This window comes from Humulus lupulus, chromosome 4, assembly GCF_963169125.1.
Source record: "Humulus lupulus chromosome 4, drHumLupu1.1, whole genome shotgun sequence".
NCBI lineage: Eukaryota > Viridiplantae > Streptophyta > Magnoliopsida > Rosales > Cannabaceae > Humulus > Humulus lupulus.
Window position 1 is genome coordinate 106,239,453 of NC_084796.1, and position 6,523 is coordinate 106,245,975.

General features: G+C 33.8%; 1 long non-coding RNA gene across 1 annotated transcript; it reads left to right on the forward strand.

The window, feature by feature from the left end:
* The first annotated feature begins 413 nt into the window (after window positions 1–413).
* LOC133829110 (uncharacterized) lies at window positions 414–4,809 on the forward strand. The gene is made up of 3 exons (XR_009891535.1): window positions 414–529; window positions 2,085–2,154; window positions 4,710–4,809. It is a non-coding gene; the product is annotated as an uncharacterized LOC133829110 (long non-coding RNA).
* Window positions 4,810–6,523: the final 1,714 nt, after the last annotated feature.

Below are 6,523 nucleotides of genomic sequence, written 5' to 3' on the forward strand. Positions count from 1 at the left end.
CGGAGGCCCCGACGCTGACCATCGCCTGAGAAGAAGCGCCCATCCTCAGCAAGAGTACCCCCGAGGCCCCGACGCTGACCATCACCTGAGAAGACGCCCATCCTCGCCTGAGAGAAGAACCCATACTCACCGACCGCCACCTGAGAAAAAAAACCCAGATGTGCAGGAGCGGGGTGCCCCTTTCGTCCTCCCCTTTAGCCCAGAAATCCTTAGAAGGTTTATGAGAAGAAACGCCCAAAAAAAATACTCTGGTTTGGTCTCTCTCCCATACTCGTATCAGATTGCATTTTAAGTTTATGCCATAATTTCAACCAAACTTGCTCCTATATATTATTTATTTGTTTTTTTATTTATATGACTTTTGGTATGTTTATGCCATAATTTAAACCAAATGCCCAGTCCGCTCAATTGAATGGGGCAAGATGATCTCATTGAGGTCTACACCATCATCGTCTATACATACTGCTAATAGCAAATACATATTCCATACATAAAGGACAGATGAAATGATTTATGAGTTTTTGTTTGGGTAGGTTCTCTTTTCTACTTATGTGTAAGCTTTCTTTTATAGGGCTAGCCGAAACTGGTAGTGCTTGATCATGACGATAATACCATCAGCTAGCCCTGTTATGGAATTTATGAATTTTACTTACCTTAAAACTCAATTTTCAGGATGATGATATGGATATTCAGTACTCACTATTGAATTCTTACTAATAATTCACCCATAAAAAATATATTTGTATATATTTTATAACGTAAATAATCAGTTTTGTAAGTTTTAAGAGTATATATATATATATTTACTGTCACAACGCAAACATTTGTAAGCAGCTCGAATTATTATAAGCCTCCTGCTATAATGAATATTATTATTACAGTGTATAGTTTGTGATTCATTGAGTAAAAAAATGTTGAATTTATTTTCTCGGGAAAATGAGGGTAAGAACATAGGGGAGTGAAGGTAGAGAATGTAATGGAGGCAATTTAAAGAGGGTGCTGAGGCTGAGAGGTTTTTGTTGGACCACATAGAGACTTAGAGCAGGACAAAGACTGTAAAGGATTACATTGTTGTCTACACATCTTTGCTTTCTTTACTATCTTTTTCCTCGTGGGGTGAATTTAGTTGAATTGGAGATTGTAAGAGTATTAGGTGATCTGTACATGTTTTACTAGAGCAGCTGAAGGAATTTTCATTTCAGTTGGGAGTTAAAAAAAAACAGAAGTACATAGGCAAAATGAAAAGGAACACAGGTGGAGAGGTCATCAAAAGCTTGTTAAACTGGGTTTGTGACCTTTTATTTTTATATTTTAAGGGGTAGAAGTCCAACAAAGACGAAAATTAATGAACAGAAGGCAATTACATTGAGAGATGGCTTGGCTTGGCATGTGAAAATAGAGTAAGATGAAGTGGTGTTAGTACCGTGAGAGCAGTAGTATTAGTAGGGTAAGAGTGGTGTGTGTGTGTGTGCATGGAGTACAGGTTACTGTCGCACTGAATTAAGCTATATCTATCTACAACTACAAGCTATGGATGGGGGGTTTCTCTCTCTCTTTTCCATGTAGCAAAACAAGACAATTAAAGTTAAAGATCGATTTTCTTGTTTTCTTATGTACAGAACATAGCCACGTTTACTAACTCACCTTCAATGGCATGTAGTACCCTTTATCTCTCTTCCTTTTTGCTGCTGCATCATTTACAGTCTTTTCCAAAAGCCTTTCTTTACATATATTGCTACAGAGTGTGGCCATGCGGCCTGCTTGGTGGGTTCAGACTATTAAAAACCCTATAAAAATGCTCTCTCTCTTCTGTCAAACCCCCTTAGCCACTAGCAATATTAGAACTATATATATATAGTAGTACTAGTACTAGTGCTCTTGAGAAGTGTTTGTACTTGATGATTGGAAACTGTGGTGATCGTCAAATCGAGATTCTTATTATTATTATTGTTGTTGTTTTTGTTATATATGCTAAACATTATTTAAGGCATTAATTTATTGGTCATTCGTATCATCATTTCTGTGCCTTGTTGAATTTTGATCTTATCATGTTTTGAAATTCCTACTCTCACCATTTACAACAGGGAGCTGACTACTCAGGTAGTGATGGCATGAATTCTGGCTCAATGAATATTATCAGAGGTTTTTAATCAAGTAAGGTTTATAGGAATCTTATCAATGGAAGTTGTTGAGATTTTTATTTATATATTTTTATTTTAAAGATTTATGCTTTTTTATTTTTCTTTATTATTTTGTTTTTTTTTGTCATTGCCAATGAATATTAGAGTTAGGGACTTTTGAAGATACACCATTTTGAAGACTTTCCCAGCTTCCCTTTTCTTGTTTGGTGTCTGTTTAATTTGAATGCATCTCTGAAGACTCACTACTTTGTTTCTATGAAGCATGTAATAATAATAATGTATGACTTGGTATGGATTTCATATCTTTGTGAATTTGTGTTTGAATTTGATTGATCTATTTCTGGTATGATAATAACTACTATAATAATATAATGAATATTGAGGATTAGCCTAAAGAAGGGGAACACATCTAGATTAAGTTGATCAACTTTCATACTTAGCTGGTCAAAAGAGAGATGAGTCATTTTTATCAAACTCTTTTGGTACATGCATACTGCATACATAAGAAAAAATGTCCTTTTGTAAAGTGGATACTCTTTAAAGTGGTTGATACTCTTTATATTACAGTAACTGATTCTTGGCAAAGAAGTACCTTGTAGTAGCTCATTCTGTCTCCTATATGAGAGTAAACCAACCACTGCAACTGAACAAGAATATATATATATATATAAAATACAGAGGAATTTGCTAAACTAACAACCTGAAAATGTGATATTTAAAGTGGGTTATTTTAGTGTAAATTTTGGGTAACAAGAGCGATTGTTTAGGTGTAAATCAGTCAATTTTGCAAAAGTGCTCGTAAAGTTAACAAATTGTTCAAAGAAAAATACTCACAGCTTCCATCAGCTGCTGTATTTCAGATTCAGAAAGTTTAGATCCCAATTTGGTCAACCCAGTTTTCAGTTCTTCTAGTGTGATTGTGCCACTTCCATCTGTGTCCATGTTGTTGAACATTTGTCTCAAGCCATGGATTTCTTCTTCTGCTAGGTTCTTTGCTATTACCTTACAACAGTCCAGTCCAACATTTGAAATGTTAGAATATTTTTGAAATGTTAAAATTCATCAAAAATTTGTTATCAAGATTCATATCTTAAATATTTAGTGGTGTAATAGAGTATACAAGTAAGTAGCTTTTTTTTTTTTTTTTTTGGTAGTGGAGAGGTTAAAAAGGTACAAATATTATAATAAAGGTTATAGATTATAGTACCTTGAGAGCAAGTTTCTTAATTTTGTTCATAGCCCTGAATTGCTTCATCCTTGTTAGAAAAGCACTGTCAATAGGCTAATCAGAGACTTCACCATCTTCCTTCAGCCATGGATGTTCTAATAAAAATAAATTACTGTCAAACTAGTTTCAATTCAAATTAATTAAACATGAAATGTTGTTTTAAATAAGTTAGTTACTCACCAAGGGCTTCAGCGGCTGTAATTCAGAAGCCAAAAACACCATGAAAATCATATTACTCCCTTGTGAGACTCCCTTTATTATTGTAGTAGTACTACTCTATATATGTGTACTCTTAATACACACCACATATTTCAAACTCATAGAAGAGAAATTACATTAATATCCACCCTATATAGCTAGCTAGTAGTGCTAAAATATATATAAATATATATGCTTTTTTGAACCAGATGTGACTTATATATATATGTAGTTGATCATGATTATCATTAAGGTGTGTATATATATCTAACTAAACTTATAGCTAAAGTCTAAAGATTATATATGGACCCCTCTCTTAATATATATGCATGGTTTATAGATTTTTATAGAGAGAGAGGGTCTAAACTATTTTTTGGAAGTGTTGGCTCCATTTATGTAATTGCTTTACAACATTATATTTTCTTTAAACTAAACACCTGGAAAAAGGGTCCATTTATAAAGAGACATGTTATCTTAGAAAAGAGTACTATTAAATATTGTTAAACCAGTCATTATTATTTATTTTATTATTATTATTATTATTAAAAAAAAAAGATAAAAACATGTCTACCCATTTGAGAAAAGATATCCTATTTCAGCATTTTGACAGCTGAAGTATTCTGAATCAAGTTTTTCAAGTAAACTAGAGCCAAAAACAAAAAATAAACAACTGAATTATGGAGTTGCCCGGCAACTTATATGCCCCTGTGACTAAAATATGACCATGTTCCATAACAAAGTTCACTCTATTGTCCATTCACAAGTAAATATAATTGCCAAAACAGCCCTATGAGAACTCAACTGTTTAGCTGCTCCAAGTAGCTGAACCTTTTATTTAGTTTTCTTTATTTCTAAGTCTATTTGAATGTAGTTTTACTGGTTTAGTCTATTTTTTGTATTATCTTTGTTTGTTGTTACAGAATCCTCAAATGAAAGGCTATCACGCCAGAAATTTCATTGTTTTCCTCATCCATTTTAGCCTTTCCTTTTTCATTTCACTTCCCCCAAATCAATCTCCCACTCTCTCTTATTTCTTATTTTCCTATTTCAATTATAATAATCTACAAAAGAGAGAAATCTTTAATATTTACCATCCTTTCTTTTTCTTTTTCTTGCTCTGTTCTCCTTTGTCTTCTTTCTAGAATTTGGGTTCATCATCAGCTCTACCAACTACAACAAGGGACACCATTTTGTTGGTTCATGGATCGTCATTGGATAGGGACATCATCAGCTCTGAATTTAAGGTAACATTTTTTATCATAATATTGCTGTTATGATAGGAACAAGAGACCTAAAACACTATTTACATATTACTATTTTATTTGGATTTATTTCTTCAGGAAAGAGCATTAAAGAATACTACCAATCAATCAAAGAGGAAATGGGAGTCGAAAAATGGTTCAGTCTCCACACCACGACATCACATTCGACGTGGAATGGTGTTAACTTCTCTTATTGGTCAAATTGAGACATGGCGTCTAAAGCATTATGATGCTGAGAAAGGATGGACTGTAATAGAGCTCGAGCCATTATATGTAAGTAATTTAAATTTAAATTTTTATTTATTATATTTATTATATTTCTTACTAATAATTAATTAAATATATTATTAGGATAAAATGATGGAGTTAATGGGTCAACATCCTCCAGAAGAACTGTCTGATAAAGAGATTATGGAGCGTGTACTTGGACGTGATTCGGTATACTTGCGAGGGTGGGGGCGGTCTCTTAGTGTCACAACTTCTACTTCACATCGTGAAAATATTGTGGGTAATCAACCAACTTATGAAGAGTTAGTTGAATGACTTAATGATACAACTTCCCGCCTTAATGCTACTAACGAACAACTTAGTGTGGTTGTAGATATACTTCGTCATAACAATTTGATGGCACCGCCTCCACCACCTCCAACAGACCAGGCTTCAAATGCAAATTTAAGAGAGTCGCCATATTTTTCAGTTCGGGAGTCACAAGATGATTTTTAGTTTATTTACATTAATTTACTAAGGAATGAACTTTATGAATTTTTATTTTTATTTTGGTAGGGGTAACCTTAAAATGATAACTTTATGACTTATTTTAGTTTTGAACATTATAAAGAATTTTAGCATTAAACATTTTATTATTGTATGGTTTTTTTCTAGTTTATTTATAATATAGAACATTTATAAATAACTGTTATTATCTTTTACCTACACATAACAATTAAATTTGAACAAAATATAAATTGTATAACATACTAATAAAATAATGCTATGTGGGCTAATAAAATGACACCACGTAGGATGCCACATATGATGCCACGTAGGATGCCGCATATGATGCCACGTATGATGCCGCATATGATGCCACATCATCAGCACGCAAACTACAGAAACCATGTCAGCATACACGTAGGATGCCATGTCATCAAACACGTCATCTGATGACTCATCAATTGTTTTATAACTTAGTGGGGTCCACTGATTCTTTTACCTACCAGTGTTAATAAGTGTAGGTAAAGACTCTTTCCCCACTAACCTTTACCTACCAATCTCTACCAATTCAATATTGGTAGGTAAACCATATTACCCACCATTAGGTTAGTTTTACCTACACTTACAATAACCAAAAGAGAATGACAAAGGCAAGAAAGGTCAGTGCATCCTCGTAGTCGATATAAAAAATAAGCAATGACTTAGAAATCGAGAGTCCCACATATTATTAAAGACTTATAAGGAGTTCCATAAAAAAAAACAAGATAGAGGGTTACACAATAACAATATATATAAGTAAGCCTTGGAAATGGGCCTATGGGTTTCCACCTCGACCTTTCCACTCAGCAATTTTCCCAGTCGCATACTCTCCAAAGGGAGACAAGTTGACCCTAGGATCGGTCCTCCACACGGCATGCAACGTACGCTCGACTATACCATTCTCGACATTTACCAGCTCAGCCTCGAGTACGTTAATCTTC